The sequence below is a fragment of the Bidens hawaiensis genome, unplaced genomic scaffold (assembly GCF_021521415.1).
Source record: "Bidens hawaiensis isolate Kalapana, Puna unplaced genomic scaffold, B.hawaiensis_p1.1 tig00047703_1, whole genome shotgun sequence".
Classification (NCBI taxonomy): Eukaryota; Viridiplantae; Streptophyta; class Magnoliopsida; order Asterales; family Asteraceae; genus Bidens; species Bidens hawaiensis.
Genome location: NW_027498545.1, coordinates 81,824 through 106,550, shown reverse-complemented (window position 1 = coordinate 106,550; position 24,727 = coordinate 81,824). Strand labels below are relative to the sequence as shown.

Below are 24,727 nucleotides of genomic sequence, written 5' to 3'. Positions count from 1 at the left end.
GATCTGCTTTTTCCATGCCTGACCAGTACCTTTTTCTGATCCGCCCATGCTTTTTACTGTTCCCTGTCAGCTTTATCTTGCCCCCTGCAGCTGCCATATCTTTTGATATCTTTTGCTTTTGGAATCTTTTGCTTTTTGAGATCTTTTCCCCTTTTTCTAGGGATTGTGTTCCCTATGGTTTCTCTATAAATAATAATAATGTTATTTTCCTAACACTACACACACAAAACACTTAATCTCTCCTGTTCTCTCTTGCTCCTTGCTCTCTCTGCCGTCTTCCTCTCTGCCTCCGTCTTCCTCCCTGTTCTGCCCTGCTTTTCCGGTAATATATATATATTATACATAATAATTTACTTATGCAAACTTATAATCAAGACTTAAAACAATAATCTTATTTATAGGTTAACTTGTGCTTGTTTAAAGTTGGTTCTTGCTTTATCTTACACCGCCTCGTTTATCAAGTGAGTAATCTCGTACCTAATCCCTTTTTGGCTTTTAATGTTTTGGGATGTTCATGTGTTCATACAAACTTAGAGTCTTAAACTTGTTTATGAACTTTAGTCGCGCAGTATCCCATGTGTTGAGGACGTAGACTTGGCTGTTTATTTGTATGTGTGGATCATTAACCGTCTTGTCGGTCTATTCCGCAGTTCTCATGGTACCATTAGATGAACACGGGAGAACTATCGTTTATGATTTTCTCTTTTGTTTACACATGCACAGTTTGTCTTGTTTGTGAGCTCAATTGTGAGCACTGGCAGTCTATGAATCTTAGAGTTGGTCCCGATCAGATTACACCCCTGTTGAAAACCAGACATACACATGTTGCGCGCAGATTTATTGTTATCTATGTATTGTATTAAACTTGATTTCTCACCAACACGCAAGTGTTTGACGTTTATTTTAACACATGTTCAGGTTTGCAGTAGCTGTTTTGGAGCTTGTGGACACATAGGACGTTTTTACTTTTGGACCTAGATTAAAATGTATCAAGACAAGTTATTGCTGTTCGAATATTATGATTTATAATATATTGATTTATGATGATTTAAGTTATCTTGTTTACTTTGCGTGTGCGCGAATGAATGTATTTATTAAATATTGACACCCAATAGTGTCACGAGTAATGAAACAATATGTGGCGCCCCGATGTATAATCCGCCTTTGGTCGGGGTGTTACAGATTGGTATCAGAGCTCGTTGACTTTAGGATAGGTGGTTAGACGTAACGGCCTAGAATACCTAAGAGTCCCTTCTCGCGCATGAGAGAAATCTCATGTTTGCGCGCTTATTGTTAATTACTCGTTATTTATGAATATGCTCGCGCTTGCGCAGTATATGATTTTATGTTCTATTCCGCGATATTTCGATTTTTGTTAAATTTCGATTTTTATTGATTTTACTTACATATTCGTTTGTTGGATTTGGAAATCCGAAAAGTCATGGTGATACATGAATAGTTGATTTTCAATTTCCATTTACGATTATGTTCTGAGGTTGGAGACTTGAAAAGTCATGGTGATACATGAATTGTCAACCTCCAATTATATTGAAGATTGAAAAGTCATGGTGATACATGAATCGTCAATCTCCAATACCCGTTTGCTCGTACATTTTAAATTGAGAATTTGGAAGGTCATGGTGATACATGAATTGTCGATTCTCGATTCGGATTTGTTACCTTTATTAAGTCTGCATTTAAAGTCATTTAATTTACTTTAACTTTTGATAGTATCTAACTCTGCGAAACCAAGCTTTATAAAGTTATACTTTGCGATAAAACCAAGATATTAACTAAAATTAAAACTTTTATAGAATGCCTCCACTATCAGCTCGCCATCTTAGGAAGAAAGAAGCCGCGCGCAGGCGATCGCTGCAACGTTCCCAGGAAATGGCCACCGCAATAGCCCAAGCTTTGAGCCAAAACAATACCAACACCTCTGGTTACAACATTAAATCCTTTAACGCGGGTAACCCTCCAAAGTTCACAGGTCTTGAAGGAGCCACCGTGATGCTCCAGTGGCTTGAGAAAATAGAAAACACTTTCCTCCACACCCAATGCCCCTCAGACAGACGAACCCTATATGCTTCCAGTGTCCTGGAATCTAGAGCGCTTACATGGTGGAATGGAGTAGCTCATGCGCGTGGCGCAGAAACTGCTTCCAACATGCTCTGGGAGGAATTTAAGGAAATTCTGACGCGAGAATTCTGCCCTCCCAACGAAGTAAAGCGCCTGGAGGAAGAATTTTGGAACCTGAAGCAATACAGTGGAGAAGCGCGCGAGTACGCGACGCGCTTCCATGAACTAATCCTGCTTGTCCCTCACCTTGTTACCCCTTCCCGCCGAGCCATAGAGAAATTCCTTGGGGGTCTCCCCATGGAAATTCAAGATTCTGTATGGGCCAGAAACCCAGTAACCCTCTCTGACGCCATCGAGTTGGCCGCTGTGCTCAGCGACAACCATGTCAGAGCAGGAACCCTGTTCCTGCGGGGAACAGAAAAGACCAAACTCACCAAGACTGCCCCTGAACCAACAGAAACCAAACCAGAACCCTCAAACCGTAACAACCTCAAGCGCAGGCGCAAGGCCTATGCGCTTACCAACCCGCCCGTTGTCCAGCAACCCATCTACCAACCCCCAGTTTACGCGCCTAACCCTCTGTCAGCCTACCCAACACCTCCTGTAGTCCACAACTATGCCTTAACCAATCCAGCACTCCCTGCCCCGCCAACTAAGAAACCTTACACAGGAAACCATCCCTTTTGCCCAACCTGTAGATTTCACCACCCAACCCAAACCCCGTGTCGACTTTGTACCCGATGTGGCCGCGCTGGTCACCTTGCAGAAAACTGTAGAGTCCTTCCCGCTAATCCAATTGCGCCAACACCACCAGTCTACCCGCAGAACCCACAACCAACCTACCAAAACCCACGACCCAGATCGTGCTTTAACTGCGGTGATCCCAGTCATTTCCGGAACGCGTGCCCGAGACTACAAGTTCAGATTACGCAAGCGAATCCGGTGAACCAGATTTCAAACCAGGTGGCACGTGGACGAGCTTTTAACATAACCGCGCACCAAGCGCAAGCGAATAATGACGTAGTTAATGGTACATTTTTGCTTAACGGATTTTATGCTTCTATACTTTTTGATACTGGCGCCGATCGAAGTTTTATCTCTCGCGCCTTCGAGCAGAAGCTTGCGCGACCGCGCAACGACTTAAAAGAAAATTTTTCAGTTGAATTGGCTAATGGCGAAACTGTTTTAATTAACTCAGTGATTAAAGATTGCACGCTTAACCTTAACGAAAACGATTTTCTGATTGACCTCATTCCCATGCCTCTTGGAAGCTTTGATGTTATTATTGGTATGGACTGGCTCTCGAATAATCGCGCCGAAGTTATTTGCGCCAAGAAGATGATTCGCATACCTCAAGAAAATGGTGATCTTCATATCTACGGCGAAAAACCCTCCAGTGGTCTTAAACTTATGTCTTGCGCCGAAGCCCGAAGACTCATGCGGAAAAGGTGTATTGCATTCTTAGCCCATGTGGTTAAACCTGCTGAAGAAAAGAAGCTTCGCGATATCCCTGTTGTGCGTGATTTTCCTGAAGTTTTTCCTGATGATCTTCCTGGTATCCCTCCCGCTCGTGAAGTCGAGTTCCGTATTGATCTTGTCCCTGGTGCTTCCCCCGTAGCTAAATCTCCTTACCGTCTTGCGCCCGCTGAGATGCAAGAATTGGCAAGCCAACTTCAAGAGTTGACGGCTAAAGGATTCATTCGCCCTAGCTCTTCGCCCTGGGGTGCTCCGGTGTTGTTCGTTAAAAAGAAAGATGGATCGTTTCGCATGTGTATTGATTACCGCGAGTTGAACAAACTCACTATTAAAAACCGGTATCCCTTACCGCGCATTGACGACCTCTTTGATCAACTCCAAGGTGCCTCTTGTTTCTCGAAGATTGATCTCCGCTCTGGCTATCACCAGTTGCGTATCCGCGATGAAGATGTTCCGAAGACTGCTTTTCGAACTCGTTATGGCCATTTTGAATTCTTGGTCATGTCCTTCGGTTTAACCAACGCACCCGCCATTTTCATGGATCTTATGAATCGGGTGTGTAGGCCTTTCTTGGATAAATTCGTGATTGTGTTTATCGATGACGTTCTGATTTATTCTAAGACCAAGGCCGAGCATGAGCAACATCTTCGGTTGGTGTTGCAAAAGCTTCGAACCGAGCAGCTCTTTGCCAAGCTCTCCAAGTGTGAATTTTGGTCGGATGAAGTACAGTTTCTTGGCCATGTTGTTAACAAGATGGGTATTCATGTCGACCCATCCAAAATTGAAGCAATCAAGAACTGGATTACGCCATCCACTCCTACCGAAATCCGTTCCTTTCTGGGCTTAGCTGGTTATTACCGGCGCTTCATTTCAAATTTCTCGAAGATCGCTTTGCCTTTAACAGCTTTAACGCACAAAGGTAAACCGTATATTTGGGGCTCGAAGCAAGAAGAAGCCTTTCTAACGCTCAAGCGTTTGTTGTGTGAAGCTCCTGTCCTTGCGCTACCTGAGGGTAATGATGATTTTGTCGTGTACTGCGATGCCTCCAACCAAGGTCTCGGTTGTGTTCTTATGCAACGAGGCAAGGTTATCGCTTACGCATCAAGGCAACTCAAGGTTCATGAAAAGAATTATACAACTCACGACCTCGAACTAGGCGCAGTTGTTTTTGCCTTGAAGATCTGGAGACACTACCTTTATGGTACTAAGTGTATCCTCTACACTGACCATAAAAGCCTTCAGCATATCTTTGATCAAAAGGAACTCAACATGAGGCAACGCCGATGGAACGAACTCATCAGCGATTACGATTGTGAGATCCGGTATCATCCTGGTAAGGCTAATGTGGTAGCCGATGCGCTCAGCCGAAAACCCTGCCAGCTTAACTGTATTTTGCCGCGCACGCAGCTTCACTTCGCGCCGATCCAAAGCAATCTTGAATCACGCATTCGCGACGCGCAGCGCGCATCCATCAGTAATGGTAACCTTCGCGCCGAGTTAGCGTGTGGCGCGGAAGCACATTTTGTGCCTAATCTGAGTGGAATTCTCTGCTATCTCAATCGCATCTGGATTCCCTTTGATGAGAATCTTCGCGCTGATATCCTGAGTGAAGCACACAAATCTCGATATTCCGTTCATCCTGGCGCTGATAAGATGTACAAGGATTTGCGCATTACTTATTGGTGGCCCGGTATGAAAAAGGATATTGCTGTGTTCGTAGCTAGATGCCTGACTTGTTCTAAAGTAAAAGCTGAACACCAACGCCCATCTGGTTTGCTCGAACAACCAGAAATTCCTACGTGGAAATGGGAATGTGTAGCGATGGACTTTATTACCAAGTTACCTTTGACAGCAAGCAAACATGATAGCATTTGGGTAATAGTGGATCGTTTGACTAAGTATGCTCACTTTCTGCCCATTCGTGAAAACTACCGTGTTGAGCAACTCGCGCAGCTTTATGTCAAGGAAATTGTCTGCCGCCATGGCACTCCTTTGAGCATCATATCCGATCGCGATGGCCGTTTTATATCTCGCTTTTGGAAATCTCTCCAATCTGCGCTAGGAACTCGCTTGGACATAAGTACGGCATATCATCCTCAGACTGACGGTCAGTCTGAGCGAACTATTCAAACTCTTGAGGATATGCTCCGATCTTGTGTTCTTGATTTTGGAGGTAATTAGGATTCACACCTGCCTTTGATCGAGTTCTCTTATAATAACAGCTATCATTCCAGTATTGGTATGGCCCCATTTGAAGCACTTTACGGTCGTAAGTGCCGCTCCCCGATTTGTTGGAGCGAAGTGGGTGAAACTCAAATCACAGGACCTGAACTTGTTCAAGAGACAACCGATAAAATCGCCAAAATCCGTGATCATCTGCTGACTGCCAGAAGCCGACAGAAGAGTTACGCAGATCGCAGGCGAAAGCCTCTCGAATTTCAAGTTGGTGATCTTGTTCTCCTCAAAGTGTCGCCTTGGAAAGGTGTTGTCCGCTTTGGGAAGAAAGGTAAGCTTGCTCCTCGATATGTTGGACCATTCAAGATTCTCGCGCGTGTGGGAAAAGTTGCCTACAGACTTGACCTGCCGCCCGCGCTCAGTAATGTGCATCCAACGTTCCATGTATCCAATCTCAAGAAGTGTTTAGCTGACGAGAACCTTCACATTCCACTTGATGAAGTTCAAGTTGATGAATCCATGCATTTCGTTGAGAAGCCTGTTGAGATTGTGGATCGCGAGGTTAAGCAAACCAAGCGCAGTCGTATCCCTATCGTGAAAATTCGATGGGAGTCCAAGCGCGGAGCCGAGTTTACATGGGAAAGGGAAGATCAAATGAAGATCAAGTACCCGCACCTGTTCTCTGCGCAACCTACTTCGAGATAAATTTCGGGACGAAATTTCTTAAAGTAGGGGAGACTGTGACATCTGCCCCGATCCGACCCGACCCAGGTACCCGTTTCTCTGACCCGATCTTTTCTTTTATGATTTAAAATTTATTTATACTTATATTTTTCTTTTAATAATAATAATATATTTTCCTTCCCGCCTCTTTCTCTCTTTTTCTTTCCGCCGTCCCGTCCCTCTTCTCTCTTTCCGCCTTCTTTTCCCTCTTGTCGCCGTCCCGCCCTTACGCCTTGTTTCCCTCTTTTTCTTCTAACTCTTTGCTTGTCCTTTGTTCCTTCCCGCCTAAGGTTGTCTGCGCAGCTCCACGCGCATGACTCCTTACAAGGAATCCTGCGTGAAGACCATCTGTTCCAGCGATACGCGAGACGAACTCTTCTCGCAGCGCGCTAAGAATTGGAATTCTTCTCGCAGCGCGCGAAGAACGGTAGTTCTTCCCGCGACGCGCTAAGAATTTGTAGTTCTCGCAGCACGCTAAGAATCGTAGTTCACCCCTCGACGCGCGAAGAATTATAGTTCTTCCAGCGGCGCGCTAGGAATTATAGTTCCTCCCGCGGCGCGCTAAGAAATGTGATTCTTCCCGCGGCGCGCCTTAGCCTTCTCGCGCTACGTCTTGAGTCATTTCTTCTGTTTAATCTAGCCGTTTGTTTTTGTGATGTCTTATCTTTTGAGCCGTTGACCTAATCTGCTTTATGTCTGAAAAGTTACTTTCGGCGCAGCATGCGCACCAACCCCATTGGTTGGCAGAAAAAGTGACTGACATTATCTTTTGAGATCTGCTTTTTCCATGCCTGACCAGTACCTTTTTCTGATCCGCCCATGCTTTTTACTGTTCCCTGTCAGCTTTATCTTGCCCCCTGCGGCTGCCATATCTTTTGATATCTTTTGCTTTTGGAATCTTTTGCTTTTTGAGATCTTTTCCCCTTTTTCTAGGGATTGTGTTCCCTATGGTTTCTCTATAAATAATAATAATGTTATTTTCCTAACACTACACACACAAAACACTTAATCTCTCCTGTTCTCTCTTGCTCCTTGCTCTCTCTGCCGTCTTCCTCTCTGCCTCCGTCTTCCTCCCTGTTCTGCCCTGCTTTTCCGGTAATATATATATATTATACATAATAATTTACTTATGCAAACTTATAATCAAGACTTAAAACAATAATCTTATTTATAGGTTAACTTGTGCTTGTTTAAAGTTGGTTCTTGCTTTATCTTACACCGCCTCGTTTATCAAGTGAGTAATCTCGTACCTAATCCCTTTTTGGCTTTTAATGTTTTGGGATGTTCATGTGTTCATACAAACTTAGAGTCTTAAACTTGTTTATGAACTTTAGTCGCGCAGTATCCCATGTGTTGAGGACGTAGACTTGGCTGTTTATTTGTATGTGTGGATCATTAACCGTCTTGTCGGTCTATTCCGCAGTTCTCATGGTACCATTAGATGAACACGGGAGAACTATCGTTTATGATTTTCTCTTTTGTTTACACATGCACAGTTTGTCTTGTTTGTGAGCTCAATTGTGAGCACTGGCAGTCTATGAATCTTAGAGTTGGTCCCGATCAGATTACACCCCTGTTGAAAACCAGACATACACATGTTGCGCGCAGATTTATTGTTATCTATGTATTGTATTAAACTTGATTTCTCACCAACACGCAAGTGTTTGACGTTTATTTTAACACATGTTCAGGTTTGCAGTAGCTGTTTTGGAGCTTGTGGACACATAGGACGTTTTTACTTTTGGACCTAGATTAAAATGTATCAAGACAAGTTATTGCTGTTCGAATATTATGATTTATAATATATTGATTTATGATGATTTAAGTTATCTTGTTTACTTTGCGTGTGCGCGAATGAATGTATTTATTAAATATTGACACCCAATAGTGTCACGAGTAATGAAACAATATGTGGCGCCCCGATGTATAATCCGCCTTTGGTCGGGGTGTTACAGTGATGAGACCACTGTTCCGGAGGTTGAGACAGCTGTCACCTCCGGGCAGCCTAGTACAACGACGGTGACCGGCGTGAAGAGGCCGGCTCCATCGGGTTCGTCCCCGCCTATTCGCACCTTTAAGCTCAAGAGGACTCGTAAGTGTAAACTTTAACTTTAACTTCATATCTTTCCGCCATTATATTTAAATATGTTGTCTTCATGCAGGCGTGGATGCAACCGCATTCCAAGGTGGAGCGGGGAGGAGCACTTCTGGACCCATGACGGTAGGTTTGGTAAACCTACCCGAGGCGATGACCCAGGCGGCTGCGCCTGCTTCAAGTGTTGGTTCAGTTGGTCACTCGGTTGAGGCAACTGTTCCAACTGTGACGTCGTCTCCGCCGGCTGTCAGTGCCATATTCACTGATTCCTTCACTGAGCCGGCGATGAGTTTTTCTGCGGGCTCTTCCGCAGCGGCGACCACGGTTGTGAGTTCACCTCCGGTGAGTTTTTCTGCGGGCTCTTCCGCAGCGGCGACCACGGTTGTGAGTTCACCTCCGGTGAGTTCACCTCCGGCGACCACGGCTTCAACCGCGCCTCCGGCAGCGGCGACCACCTAGCCCCCGGCCGGTTCAGCAGGAATGTTTGGGGTTGGGGCGTCTAGCCAATCTCTGCCTCCTTCCCATCTGCCTGACCTCTTGGATGGATATCCGTTAGGTTCGGGTGATGGGTTTGGCGGCTACAGGCCTGTCGTCGACCCTACAGGTGCGTAGGGTTATTTTGGCCTGTTATGTTTTTTTTATCATCTTTTCCTAACTGCCTTTTGTTTTTGCAGTGTCGGATTCGAATGAGGTGTTTGTTCCGCGGTGGAACATCCGCCGGGGAACCACCCTTCGGACGGCTGTGGACTGCGTCGAGTGGGCGCGCCACGCCGCCCCCAGTGGTGCACTGGGAGAAGCTATGTCAAGCTACCAGGAGGGTAGGCTGACAAACGAGCTTCGAATTCTCCTTGCCCGGATGCAGCCGCGCGTCGAGCTGCTTTGTCGTGAAAACGACAAGTTAAAGGCGGCTCGTATCCAAGAAGTAGCTCAGGCGCGGGCTATCCGGGAGGAGAACAGGAGACTATCCGCTGTTGCTGCGGAGAAGGAGAAGGCCTTCAAGGCCCTCGAGGTTGAAGTGCAGGCCCGGCTCAAGGCCCGTTCCAAGGCTGCCCAAGCTGTTAACGAACAGCTTCGGTTGGCTAAGGAAACTGCGCGAAACGCGACTGAGAGGGCCACCAAGGCTGAAGCCGTTGCTGAACCTCTGCGTGCCGAAAATGAGAAGCTCAAAGCCAAACTAGAGAGGCTTCAGCAGGCTCATGATGCTTTGGCTATGGAAGACGCCAAGAAGCTTCAAGAAATCTTGGACCAGAGGGGTATGCTTGACCATACTGAGCGTAAGCTAAAGGGCGTTGAAGAGGCTGCTGCTAAGGAAGTGTTGCTTGCCAACCTTAACAAAAGTGAAGCCGAACGCGCCCGTAACCAAGCTCAAGCTGCCCTCCAGGAGGCTCTGGTTACCAAGGAATGACTTCTACGAGAAGCGTTGTCGCAGGTAAGCTTAGCTTCATAATGTCTTTACGCTTTTCTTTGTACTTAGAAAAGGTTTTGATACTTGTATTTTTGTTTTGTAGGTTGTGCATCGGGTCTTCACGGACACATCATATGACGATGCCATGAGCGCAGCCCTCAACGCTTCTCATGAGGATGGGGAAAAGGCTGGCTTCCTGCTTGGTCTAGGGTTCGTTGAGAAGGGCATCCCGCCTTCCAACTTCCCTTTATATGATGTGGATACTGAAGCTGCTTATGACCAAGCAGTGAACCAGTATGCTGCCTTCCCGCATCCAGTGGTGGAGAAGGTGAACGAAGTTGCTGCTGCTGATGATGGGTTAACCATTCTCAAGACCTTCCTTGAACCGCCACAGCCAACTGATGGTGCGAGTACAAGTGGGTTTGGAGGGAGTGGTCCTGAAGCTTGAACATTTAGATCCCTTCCCACTGTTAAAATAGGTTTATGTTTTTGTATAGATTTACACTCTTGTAGGCGGGTAGATACCCGGCCATTCTTGTAATACTTGAATTTTTATGGAATGTAAATCTTTTGTGCGGGTAGGACCGTCACTCTTGCTTTATAAACGTTATACGACTTGCTCATGCATATTATAGTTTAATTTGGCACTTGTTTTGCCGCATAAACAATATATGATTCGCTTGTGCATACTTTAGTTTAACTTAGCAATTTCTTAAGTACTTTGAATAAGTTAACCTATCAACGTGGCAGATAATAGGTTAAAGTTTTGCTTCCTCTTTCGTGATTGTGCGGGTAAGACCGTCACTTGCACTTAGTAGGATGGCTAAACTTTACCTATATCTGACCTGCGTGGAGGTTTTCCTCATTTTTTCCTTGAAGATATTTTCTAAGTGTTCTGAATAAGTTAACCGAACTTCATGATTTGTACGGTTAGGCCCGGCACTTTCATTTAGTGGGATGACCGAACTTCACCTATGACTGACCTGCGTGAAGGTTTGCCGTTTTTTGTGTTTATGCGGGTTTTGCCGCCTTCCACACGCAACGATTTCTTCACACTTATTTATGCGGTGAAAACCGGCATATCAGTGTTTTGAATAAATTAACCGTTCGACGCGCGCTTGTCAATAGGTTAGTTCGGTGTCCTCTATCATGATTTGTGAAGTTAGGACCGGCACTTTCATTTAGTATGATGATCAAACTTTACCTATGACTGACCTGCGTGAAGGCTTTCCTTATATTTTCTTTAGAAATTTGTCGTTTTGTGTTTATGCGGGTTTTGCCGCCTTCCACATGCAACGACTTGTTTTCCCACTTATGTATGCGGTGAAGACCGGCATATCAGTGTAGAAAGTTCATTAAGTATAAATGTAAGACCATCAGCGTCAATGAGGAGAATCATTTCCATTAGAAGTGGCTCTGGGCCTTTTCTTTTACAAGTTTGGAATTGATCTACATGCAGACTGTGTAATTGAGCTCCCTTCCATGTTCTTGGGAGTGTCATCGAGCCTTTAAAGCCGATATGCACTTGGTTCGGAATCTCGTTGTTTACGCAGTATGTAGTCTCCGACATTGAAGCTGCAGTTTTATTCGTGTTTTCCCCAACTGTGGTTCTACACGCATTAGCCTGCTCAGAGTTCATTACGCCACGAGGTGCGTGAGCGTCCCATCTCTGACAAATGCTTCGACGATGTCCTTCAAGTCTACGCATTCCTCGGTGTTGTGGCCTCTTGTCCTGTGGAAGTCACAGAATTTGCTCTGATCAGCGTTGTGACGCTCTCGGATTATTGGAGCCTTTGGCCATGGGAGTCTCTCGGTGTCGAATATCTCGGTGACGCTTTTGGTGAGTGGCGTCCATCTGGAGTTCCGGTTTGACGACGGCATGTTATCCTTTCCGCCTAACCGAGGGTGCGAGCCGGATGAGGTGTCAAAGTTTACCCTTGACTGCCAAATGTCTAGCTTCCTCTTTTTGTTTAGTCGGGCGGTAAGGACATTGTTTTCTCTTGTTTTCTGGGTGTAGAGGTTTGTGCTCTGGGGAAGATCTCTACCCAGTTGCTTTTCCGTTTCCGCGAAGCGTTTAGCTGCTGTCATGATGGCATCCCATGTGGATGGCATGCCATCTTTACCCGTTAAGGTGCGGATGAGCTCTGGGTCTTTTGTGCCCTGGATGAAAGCAGCGCGAACAAGATCTTCGCTAATACTACCCAGACTTAGCTTCTTTGAGTTGAAGCGAGTGATAAAGTCTAGCAAAGATTCATCTTCCTCTCGAATGCAATTGAGGATTGTCCATTGCTCTTCGGTATACTTTCTTTGTTGGCTGAAGTGTTGGCTAAACTTCTGTTGGAAGTTTTGCCCAATCATAGATGTGGTGGACCGGTAGACGGTCAAACCACGCTCTAGCCGCTCCAACTAGTGTCATCTGGAACATATAACACCACGTGGGTTCCGTCCAATTGCTGACGGTTGCCCCCGCTATGAATCTGTTCAAATGATCGTCTGGGTCGGATATACCATCATAAGTGCCGATGTTGGGCATCTGCTTGGCACTCTTCGGGGCGATTGCTTCCGCAATGTCCCTTGCAAACTTGGACGTTCCCGCATTTGCAACAGTTGGTCTAAAAGCTTTGGAGAAGTCACGTGGGTTTCTACCCGCGTTTTTTGGTTTGAAAGTTTCTCCCAAATTCCTTCTCGGTTGGAAGTCCGTGTCCTTACACTTCCCTTTCGCTCTATGGCGAGGGTTTACGTCGGTGTCGGATTCCTCCGAATCATCGTCCAAGTACTCGCACTCATTGCTCATGTTGAGCTGTTGAGAGCTTCCGAATTCGTCAGGCTGTTGGAGTGAACGTAAGCGTTCATCCAACCCAGCTTGGAATTCCCTTTGACGTTTTTCCGCCCACGCTTTAACTTGTTCAAGTGTTTGGCGGGGGTGCCTCGTCTGTTGTCTTTCCACCTGGGTATCAATGAATCCCAGGGGAGGATTGTTTACTGCACTTGCCCCGGCTCGGGTAACTGGGGTAGTGTTTGTAAAATTTACTGCACTTGCCCCGGCTTGGGTAACCGGGGTAGTGTTCGTAAAATGTGTGTATTCGCCGGTGTTCCCCCCAGTAGCTGGGGTTGTGGTTACCGGGGTTTCTTGGTTACTCCCTGGCCTGGGGACCTGAGTAACGTTAACCATCTTTTCGGAGGTTTTGAAAAAACTGAGAGAATTAGTTCTAGCTTTTATGCACGGATGGCGCCAATGAAGAAACATTAATTGACCCCGGGCAGATTACGGATAATCTGGGGGTTAAATAGATGTTTCCCACGAGGGGTTAGGTCCGGCAAAGATGGTTGTTCTTCAGATGACCTGCAAAACAGACACCGTGAGCTCGTCACTGAGAAGGGGGGGGGTACCTCCTTATGACCACCCTCCTGCGTGAGAATCAGACTAGATTGCTCTTGAATATAAGTGTATATTAAGAGAAATGACTAGAGCAGATATGATGGTATGAGATGAGATGATAATACCGTTCCAAGGTGTTGGAGTATTTATAGTCGAAGGTAGGTTTCCAAGAAGGTACAGCCGGCTGAATAGTATTCCTGTTCTGCCAACTGTGGGCTACGCACATGCCATGCTAGTGGTTGGTGGGTAGGCAGCGGCTGATAGTGACCAGGCCGGCTGTGTACTATTCCTGTTCCACCAACAGCAGGTTATGCACGTCCTCCGACAGGTTGGTGAGTAGGCAGCGGCTGATAGTGACATACAGTACAAGAGCGTGCTGCTCGTCATACTGTTGTCAGTGAGCTGTCGTATCTTTGGTCAGATCTTTTGTCCATACCTCGTCAGGTACAGTACAAAAGATCCTCCAGTATCGTACGGACTGACCCATTTGGGCGGGAGTTTTCCCGGCTTTGGGCGGGAGTATTTCCGGCTTGCTCACTCCTTCTTCAGGTGACATTACTGAATTATTTGAGTTAAGTGCCTTGTGCGTGTAGCCTTGCTGCGCAGGTAGCCTTCCCTGATGGCTTGTATCCGCAGCTGCGGGAACAGGCGGGGTACTTCACCATTGGGAGGCTTTTCCTGCGGGAACAGCTTGCGTACTGCGCGTAAGGACGTCACGTCTCTGAGCATGGTGGGTCCTGCGGATCCAGTTGGTTTCTGCGCAGACGTCTCTCTTCAAGGTGAGTCTTACGAGTTTAGCCTTTGCGCAGACGTCCCTGTTGAAGGTGAGTCTTGCGGGTTCAACTACGCAGACGTCCCTCTTTGAGGTGAGTCTTGCGGGTCCAACTGGGCTCTGCTGGGACCTACCTCTTCAGGTTATGAGTGGGCCGAGATTGGAGGAGTTTAGGAAGAATGCGTTCAGTTTGAAGACAGCGGCGTGTGAGGCTGTGATGGATGGTGGTTCATCGGACAATAATATTCAGATGTTTGTAAATGAAGTCATTTGCTCTTGCTCATCGTATCCAGGACAAACTTGATTTTGGTGTCTGTAAAATTATACCTCATCCGGTTAATATGAAATAAGTAGTTATTACTTATTAGCCGGATGTTGGTTTAGCCTATAACATAGAGAGAATTTAAATGTATAATTAATACAGGTAACCGTTTATAAATTAATAAAGCATGAGCATTTATTTTATACATGAGTTGTTTTAACTATGGCAAACAATTAAAAAGAGAAAAAATAAATCGTGTACGTAAGCGCACGTTGCACACCAACAAGTCGTATGATTAACATAAGAGAGGTAAATCACGTGTCACATAGCTTATTTGATGGTCCTAGGGGTTGATCCATATATCTTCACAATAGATTTTCGCATCCTTACCATAGAAACATCATCGTAGGGACTAACTTTAATTTGTTTAAAAGTGCATCTTTTAAAGGTTGTACTGAATTTATATAATATAAAATTATTTTGAAACAAATTCAAACTACATGTGTGATCTTTAAATAGATGGATTGCTACATGTACGTGTGGTACATGTGTTTACCAAGTCATCAGTATAAATAAGAGACTATCTCTGCAAGTTGGTTGTAGTTTATGTATCTTACTTCTTAGATGGCAATTGATAAATAAGCACTAAAAGCTTTTTTCTATCATATTATCTTTTTTGTTCTTATCTTATCTAAGTTTGCAACTTCGTATACCATAAGAGTGGTATCAGAGCTTTGTAAACGAATCTTTGGATGCTTATGTTCTTATTCATCTGTATCGATGTCTAACCCTATGCATCCCCTACCAACTACATCAACACCCATTCCTATATCCGAAAGTGAAGGATATCAATACTGGAACACCCGAATTGTTGGCCTCCTCTTGACATGACCGATTGAATAAACGAAATAGAAATCAAATAATATGTACTAGAGTAATTAACAAAATAATTTTGTTAATGATTCCTGAAGAAAAGATGATCGATATGTATTGAATCGATTAATAACAAATGTAATTAGAAATAGTAAAGAAGCATGCTTAGCATTAGCTGAAATATTTTTACACAAGAAATAATTGTTTGTAACTACTAGGGATAATAATAATAATAATAATAATAATAATAATAATAATAATAATAATAATAATAATAATAATAATATATTATGTACCTTTTATTTATTGTTTTTGATTTATGCAAGAAAACTAGATCGACAAACCCACGGGCCACGTACGAAGTGGACCTAAAGGTTAATTTTAGCTTTCAATCACTTTCCTGATATCATATTTAGAGTGAAAACTATCGAGCATGTTAAATGTGAAGGACAAAATTGTTATGTCACTGCTTAGCTAATATTTAATTACACATGTCGTGTGGCCTTCACAGTTCACATAATAAATTTGGTTTTGTTCTTTTCATATACTATAAAGTATAAACCCGTAAAGGCGTCAAGATCCCCTTCAATGACATTTCTGGTTCTATAATTACAAGTTTACAACCCATTATGTGTCAACTATTCATAAAACTTAACAGAAATTGGATTTACTGGATATTTAACAGAAAGATTCAAACACTAATTTCGAATATTGACAGGAAGTTCACTTTTACTTAGCAAAGAAAAAGTTAAAATATAAAAAGATACAAGAATGAGTGAGAAAAGCATTGTGACCAGACAAAAAACCTCTCAAAATATTCAAAAAAATAATAATAAAAATATCATAACTTAGTATATAAATAGAAAACAAAAAAAATTTAAAAAACTAATATATTTCCCCCGTCATCCACGCTTAAAAAAAACGCCGACAGCACACAATGCTGAAAAAAAGACACAATGGAGAAATGAACAAAAGGCACAATTATAACTAAAAAAAGACACAATAGATCGTAAAATATAACACAATGCTGAGTAATATAACAAAATATCAAGAAAAAAAACAAAATGTCAAGAAAAAAAAAGACACGTTCAACGACGAAAACAAATACAAAACACAATGATAAGCAAAAAGATACAATGATCTTTTTCCCTTTAGACTGTGTTTTTTCTAAGAGCGAATACGACGGTGGAAGCATTTTTGTATTTTTACCTTTTTTGTTTTTATTAAATTTTGAGTTATGATTTTTTTTATTATTTTTTTGAGAGATTTTTTTATATGGCTACAAATCCTTCTCATCATTCTTATTTTTATCTTTATTTGTAGAATAACTTAACCCTTAATTAACATGATTGACAATAATTCCAACTTACTTCACAACATTACCAGTAATACTTAAAAATATTGTCCTCTTCAATACGTTAATGATTGTTAGTCATCAGTGCATAGGCGTTTTTGGGGAACGGAAACTCGTACAAAAAAAGCTTTTTTAGTGTTGCATTATTCGTCTATTTCGACATGGCATCCGTAGAAACGTTTACGACAAACCGTTAGAAACCTTGACAACGAATCTTAACCCACATTTTAATTAAAAATAATTTGATTTTCTAAAATTTATTATGTGACTCGACTGGATAGAAAACCCCAAACGTTAGTGATAGACAATCGATCTTTTGTCTCTCGAAAATTTCCGAACATGAAGGAAAAAAGTTCTAGCAATGCCACTATAGGTATCCACAACAACCTTAACTATTTGTGGTCTTTACTACAACCACTACATATCGCAAGTGACTATTTGTGGTCTTAATATGCTAATGAAATTTGAACTTCGTGTTATTGACAGAGAAATATATTATCGATCTTATAGAGTTTTCCGCCTTATCCGGTTACTACCGAATATGAAATTGTTTAGAGTAAAACATATAGGATTTAGAAAGCTGTACGTCTAGGCTAATTGCAATATAGAAACCTATATCAGGCTAATGGAGTGAGGAAAACCTATATGGTTATATCTATCATGGTAGAAATGAACCAACAATCATGACCAGAGAAATACTTTAATCCCAAATTCTTTCAAATTACAGAAATCGGTTGAAAGATGCACGGCAATTAAATTGACCACTTGACAACCCAAATTATGGTTTTCTAGTTTGTCTGCCATATATGGTCCACTCAAATTCAAAACATCACATTTTATGAAACATATACATTGTAATATTGTGTGGTGAAAAATGAAATACGTAGGGCCATTTGTTGGCATGCTCACCCTGATTTCTTCAAACTTTGCTTCCTAATCTCATCTACAAACTCTTGGATATTCCGATCAGAAGTTCCACCTTGTGCCACCGCTTCCTCCGCTGCTTTCTTCCATTTCATCACATTCTCTTTCATCTCCACCGCCTTTACGCCATGCGAAGCCTCCCTTATGCGCTCCTCCACCTCCACCCTGCCAATCACTTTGTGGTCAGCCTCACACCTACACATCCTGATCCCAACCTTCCATTCATCAGCCAAGTATCTGGCATTTGTCACTTGATCCCCCCACTGGGGGAACGCCACCAACGGAACACCGCTTGATAAAGTCTCCATTGTCGAGTTCCACCCACAGTGAGTCACAAAACAAGACACCGCGGGGTGAATCAACACCTGTGCTTGTGGGCTCCATTGAACTACCATCCCCCTCTCACCCGCCTGCTCCAAGAATCCCTCAGGAAACTTGCCAGCTTCTCCAGGAGAAGTCACATCCGTCCTCATGACCCACAGAAACGACACGCCCGAATTTAAAACACCATAAGCCATCTCCGTGACCTGTTCTTGGGTCAAGCTCACAATGCTTCCAAACGATATATAAACCACCGATGAATGCGGCTTTGAGTCGAGCCAATCAAGACACTCATCAGCTTTTATCAGGTCTCCAGAGATATTGGAGCTGGTTTCGAGTAGTGGGTTTTTGAACAACGGGCCAACAGATCGAATCGGGCATACTTGAGACATGTACTTGATGAGATCACCCTCTAGTTCTTCAAAGGTTTCCATTAATACACAGAAGTTCTTTGATAGGTTCTTGAACTGCCCTAAAATGGCTCTTCTTAAGAACGGGTAAGGCGTTGAAGGATGTAGAAAGCTGGGAATCTCATCAGATTTGAGTATCGGCATGCTTGGCAATTGAACATCAATGTCTGGTTGTTCTTCACTCGGAAAAGGAACCAACGAGTTCTCGTAATGATAATACGATGAAAAGCAAGCACATGACTGCACCCAAAGCATTGCACAAGGGATGTTTAGCTCTTCCGCTAAGTCTGAGACCCATGGCACAAACGGATTGTTGATTAGACACTTGACTGGACGACCGTTTTCTGCATGGTGGTTGATGATACTGGTGAGTGCTTTCTTCCCGTAAGCCTCGAGCTTATGCAAGTACGTGTCAAGGTCATTGCGTTCATCATCGTTGTCTTCAGAGCATCCATCATCAAAGAATTCAAACCTGATCATGCCACCACAGTTTCCTACAGGAGTTGGATCACCAGAGATCGCGGCTCCGGCTTTCTTCATTTTCTTTCCAATAGATTTGTTGGCGGAGAACGTGACGAAAACGTTTCCCTTGGAAGCTAGAAGCTTGCCTAGTCTGAGAAGGGGATTGACATGGCCTTGTGCGGGAAACGTAACTAGGAACACATGAACAAGATCTTCTTTAGTAGCCATTTTTTATGGATATGAGAAGTTACAAAGTTGTTTTGACTTTGTGAGTTAATCCTTTTGGTATATGAGTTGGTATAAATTTATATAGATGGAAAGATGATGTTGAAAAATTGAAGAGGTGGACGTTTGTGGACAAAACTAGATACGATTTTTTAAGTGAAAAGTTGAACAAATATAAAGTTGAATACACTCACTTCCAATGCTTGTGTAATTGCTCGGTCTTTTAACGTGTATTGTACTAATTTCGTTCACACAATTTATACTTTTTACGATTGTTGTCTATTTCAGAATTTATATCTATGGTATGCCGTTAGTGTTCAGAATTTATTACGGTTGGTGAGTAGGCAGCGGCTGATAGTGACATATAGTACAAGAGCGTGCTGCTCGTCATACTGTTGTCAGTGAGCTGTCGTATCTTTGGTCAGATCTTTTGTCCATACCTCGTCAGGTACAGTACAAAAGATCCTCCAGTATCGTACGGACTGACCCATTTGGGCGGGAGTTTTCCCGGCTTTGTGCGGGAGTATTCCCGGCTTGCTCACTCCTTCTTCAGGTGACATTACTGAATTATTTAAGAGTTAAGTGCCTTGTGCGTGTAGCCTTGCTGCGCAGGTAGCCTTCCCTGATGGCTTGTATCCGCAGCTGCGGGAACAGGCGGGGTACTTCACCATTGGGAGGCTTTTCCTGCGGGAACAACTTGCGTACTGCTCGTAAGGACGTCACATCTCTGAGCATGGTGGGTCCTGCGGATCCAGTTGGTTTCTGCGCAGACGTCTCTCTTCAAGGTGAGTCTTACGAGTTTAGCCTTTGCGCAGACGTCCCTGTTGAAGGTGAGTCTTGCGGGTGCAACTGCGCAGACGTCCCTCTTTGAGGTTAGTCTTGCGGGTCCAACTGGGCTCTGCTGGGACCTACCTCTTCAAGTCCCCCCAGTCCAATGTTCTTCTCATGAATTGTTAATAAGTGAGGTGAACTTTTGGACTTAAGCAAAGGGTTTTGAAAAGGGTTTAGTTTTAAGGTTTTCCATGGGGATTCTTCCCGCGGAAGTCCTAATGTCACGTGCAGAAATTCCCGACCTTTCTGCTTGATCTTTGGGTATGATGCGGGTAGGTATGTAACCTCCTCGCAAGTCAGGAGCGTTGAGTTGCACTTGTGTAGATTCTCCATGAGGTTTTGGTAGTTTTGAACATAGTGATCAATTATGTTAAAACAACCAATTCCATCTTGGAGCTTCAAACAATCTAGTTCTCGACGTTCCCGCTATGCGGGGATGTTATTCCCGTTTCCGCAAGCATGGCCCAGAAGATCCTTCTTAGTTTCAATTCCCTGCGGAGTGCTAGGTATGTGAAGGGTTTCGCCTTGACACTGTACCCGCACTCGTCTTATAGTTACTTTACTTCCAAGGTATTCCTGGCTTCAATTCTTTGCGGGTGCTAAGTATGTGAAGGGTTTTGCCTTGACACTGTACCCGCACCCGTCTTATAGTTACTTGGTAGCCGAGGTATTCTTGGCTTCAATTCCCTGCAGGTGCTAAGTATGTGAAGGGTTTTGCATTAACACTGTACTCGCACCTGTCTTATAGTTACTTGGTTGCCAAGGTAATGGGTATAGTCCCGCTTACTTTTGAATCTTTTTGAAATTCGAAGAGTTGGTGAAAGGATAAGAACAGTCCAAACTGTTGAAACGTCGTCCGACGGTTTCTTCTGACAGTGTCAGGACGTGCAGGAAGTTATGGCGACGTGACAGTATATGGTCATTCCAGACGCTTTTTCAGGCGCGTGGGCGCGAGTTTTCGGGCGCGTGGCCGCGAAGTTTACGACACGCGTCCTGTCAACAGCTGTTGCCAGCTTGCTTTTTCCACGTGTCATAGTTTCATTGGACCTGGGTTTTCCTCTCTCCTCCGCATTAAATTCATCGCATTCATTGCGATGAGTATATAAAGGGGGAGAGGGTGCAGCTTAATCCACACTTTCACTTCCCTCTTCTTCTACTAAACGATTTCCGGCGAATACTCCAACGTTTCCGTCGAGCATTCTCCTGAAATCGTTCTTCTTTACATCCCAAACATGTCTTCTCATGATCCTGAGGTTACTGTCGAGGATTCCGATGTATACCTCGAGAATCCGTCGTCCACGTCGGACAAGGATGACAAGAGTACTGCTGGCGAGTGCCAGTGTGCTCTTCCGGTCGACCTCTATCAGTACGTCGTCAGGAAGTTCATGCTAGAGCCTTTCGAGCCTTAGTTTCCTGCATCGTACGATGCCCCCAAGGGCAAGATAGGGGTGTACGCTGCATTCTTCGTCTATGGGAATCTCAGGTTCCCATTGACGAAGTTTGTATACCATGTTCTGGAGAGACACGGTGTGCATCTGACTGAGGTACACCCAATGGCGATCGCCAAGATCCGCCATTTCGAGTGGGTGTGTCTCATTCTGGGTGTGGAGCCCCATGTTGACCGCCTGATGACCTTCTATTCCTGGAGGTGCATCCAGGGGTGGTATACCTTGGTCAATCGGATCAAGGGTTTGAAGATCTGCGCTACCGAGCGCAGTCTTCGATCTTGGAAGCGGGAGTTCTTCTATATCTCCGCTCGCGTCGTCCCCATAGCGATGACGTTCAAGAACGGGAGAGCTCTCCCGAACCTTCACGCCTCTAACTACCAGGAGGCGGAATGGTTTGCCAAGATTTCCCGGATCCAATCTCCGGTTTACCGCTTTGCGGAGTCCGGGATGGTGATGCTCGGGATGAGCCGGGTGTGGAAGGAGGCGTCACAGATTCCCATCGTCCTCGAATACGGTTTGAACTCTGTCCCTTACGGTATGCTTCATATTATCCGTTAATTTAGGGTTTTTGTTCTAACCGTTTTTTCTTTTTGTTTTCAGAGGGAAACGACTTGCAGTCTCTCCTGAAGCCGCGGGAGAGTGATGGTCCCGCTCGGATGGGTACTGTGCTCAAGATGAGAACGAGTTGCCTATCCTTGAGCAAACGGTGGATCGGTTCGTGGAGGTCTACCCGCCAGGCCACGAGATCTTGAGCGCCAGGCGGCCAGGTAAAGAACTTTTTGACCCTCGCCCTCTCAATGCTCAAACCTCTGCGGGAATTCCTCTAATTTTGTCATCTTCTGATGAGGAATCCGCAGATGGTCCTTTCTTGGCGAGGAAGAAGAAGGCTGCTGGCGGGAAGGGCAAGGCGAAGGTTGCCTCCACTGCCGATCAGGGGAATCGGTCAGAGTCGGAGACCGAGAGTGAAGAGGTGGCGGGGAACCCTAGTGGTGATTGTGACATCTGCCCCGATCCGACCCGACCCAGGTACCCGTTTCTCTGACCCGATCTTTTCTTTTATGATTTAAAATTTATTTATACTTATATTTTTCTTTTAATAATAATAATATATTTTCCTTCCCGCCTCTTTCTCTCTTTTTCTTTCCGCCGTCCCGTCACTCTTCTCTCTTTCCGCCTTCTTTTCCCTCTTGTCGCCGTCCCGCCCTTACGCCTTGTTTCCCTCTTTTTCTTCTAACTCTTTGCTTGTCCTTTGTTCCTTCCCGCCTAAGGTTGTCTGCGCAGCTCCACGCGCATGACTCCTTACAAGGAATCCTGCGTGAAGACCATCTGTTCCAGCGATACGCGAGACGAACTCTTCTCGCAGCGCGCTAAGAATTGGAATTCTTCTCGCAGCGCGCGAAGAACGGTAGTTCTTCCCGCGACGCGCTAAGAATTTGTAGTTCTCGCAGCACACTAAGAATCGTAGTTCATCCCTCGACGCGCGAAGAATTATAGTTCTTCCCGCGGCGCGCTAGGAATTATAGTTCCTCCCGCGGCGCGCTAGGAATTATAGTTCCTCCCGCGGCGCGCTAAGAAATGTGATTCTTCCCGCGGCGCGCCTTAGCCTTCTCGCGCTACGTCTTGAGTCATTTCTTCTGTTTAATCTAGCCGTTTGTTTTTGTGATGTCTTATCTTTTGAGCCGTTGACCTAATCTGCTTTATGTCTGAAAAGTTACTTTCGGCGCAGCATGCGCACCAACCCCATTGGTTGGCAGAAAAAGTGACTGACATTATCTTTTGAGATCTGCTTTTTCCATGCCTGACCAGTACCTTTTTCTGATCCGCCCATGCTTTTTACTGTTCCCTGTCAGCTTTATCTTGCCCCCTGCAGCTGCCATATCTTTTGATATCTTTTGCTTTTGGAATCTTTTGCTTTTTGAGATCTTTTCCCCTTTTTCTAGGGATTGTGTTCCCTATGGTTTCTCTATAAATAATAATAATGTTATTTTCCTAACACTACACACACAAAACACTTAATCTCTCCTGTTCTCTCTTGCTCCTTGCTCTCTCTGCCGTCTTCCTCTCTGCCTCCGTCTTCCTCCCTGTTCTGCCCTGCTTTTCCGGTAATATATATATATTATACATAATAATTTACTTATGCAAACTTATAATCAAGACTTAAAACAATAATCTTATTTATAGGTTAACTTGTGCTTGTTTAAAGTTGGTTCTTGCTTTATCTTACACCGCCTCGTTTATCAAGTGAGTAATCTCGTACCTAATCCCTTTTTGGCTTTTAATGTTTTGGGATGTTCATGTGTTCATACAAACTTAGAGTCTTAAACTTGTTTATGAACTTTAGTCGCGCAGTATCCCATGTGTTGAGGACGTAGACTTGGCTGTTTATTTGTATGTGTGGATCATTAACCGTCTTGTCGGTCTATTCCGCAGTTCTCATGGTACCATTAGATGAACACGGGAGAACTATCGTTTATGATTTTCTCTTTTGTTTACACATGCACAGTTTGTCTTGTTTGTGAGCTCAATTGTGAGCACTGGCAGTCTATGAATCTTAGAGTTGGTCCCGATCAGATTACACCCCTGTTGAAAACCAGACATACACATGTTGCGCGCAGATTTATTGTTATCTATGTATTGTATTAAACTTGATTTCTCACCAACACGCAAGTGTTTGACGTTTATTTTAACACATGTTCAGGTTTGCAGTAGCTGTTTTGGAGCTTGTGGACACATAGGACGTTTTTACTTTTGGACCTAGATTAAAATGTATCAAGACAAGTTATTGCTGTTCGAATATTATGATTTATAATATATTGATTTATGATGATTTAAGTTATCTTGTTTACTTTGCGTGTGCGCGAATGAATGTATTTATTAAATATTGACACCCAATAGTGTCACGAGTAATGAAACAATATGTGGCGCCCCGATGTATAATCCGCCTTTGGTCGGGGTGTTACAGATTGGTATCAGAGCTCGTTGACTTTAGGATAGGTGGTTAGACGTAACGGCCTAGAATACCTAAGAGTCCCTTCTCGCGCATGAGAGAAATCTCATGTTTGCGCGCTTATTGTTAATTACTCGTTATTTATGAATATGCTCGCGCTTGCGCAGTATATGATTTTATGTTCTATTCCGCGATATTTCGATTTTTGTTAAATTTCGATTTTTATTGATTTTACTTACATATTCGTTTGTTGGATTTGGAAATCCGAAAAGTCATGGTGATACATGAATAGTTGATTTTCAATTTCCATTTACGATTATGTTCTGAGGTTGGAGACTTGAAAAGTCATGGTGATACATGAATTGTCAACCTCCAATTATATTGAAGATTGAAAAGTCATGGTGATACATGAATCGTCAATCTCCAATACCCGTTTGCTCGTACATTTTAAATTGAGAATTTGGAAGGTCATGGTGATACATGAATTGTCGATTCTCGATTCGGATTTGTTACCTTTATTAAGTCTGCATTTAAAGTCATTTAATTTACTTTAACTTTTGATAGTA

At 43.9% G+C, this 24,727-nt stretch overlaps 1 pseudogene; it reads right to left on the bottom strand.

Moving 5' to 3' along the window:
- Positions 1 to 17,405: 17,405 nt before the first annotated feature.
- Positions 17,406 to 18,971, bottom strand: LOC143597189 (gallate 1-beta-glucosyltransferase 84A23 pseudogene; annotated as a pseudogene).
- Positions 18,972 to 24,727: the final 5,756 nt, after the last annotated feature.